The sequence below is a fragment of the Lupinus angustifolius genome, chromosome LG17, assembly GCF_001865875.1.
Source record: "Lupinus angustifolius cultivar Tanjil chromosome LG17, LupAngTanjil_v1.0, whole genome shotgun sequence".
Lineage (NCBI taxonomy): Eukaryota > Viridiplantae > Streptophyta > Magnoliopsida > Fabales > Fabaceae > Lupinus > Lupinus angustifolius.
In genome coordinates, this window is record NC_032025.1 from 18,993,866 (window position 1) to 18,994,110 (window position 245).

Consider the following 245-nt stretch of genomic DNA (forward strand, 5'->3'; position numbering starts at 1 on the left):
ATCCTCGTCCTCGTCCTCATCCTCAACCTCATCCTAACCCTATTCCTAATCCTCATCCTCGTCCAAACCCTATTCCTAATCCTCATCCTCATCCTAACCCTAACCCTAACCATGATCTAGTTTATCATTCTCATCCTCATCCTCATCCTCATCCTTATCCTCAAACTAATCCTAATCACATTCCTAATCCTAATCCTATTTCTCATTCTAATCCTCATCCTCATCCTCATCCTTATCCTCATCCT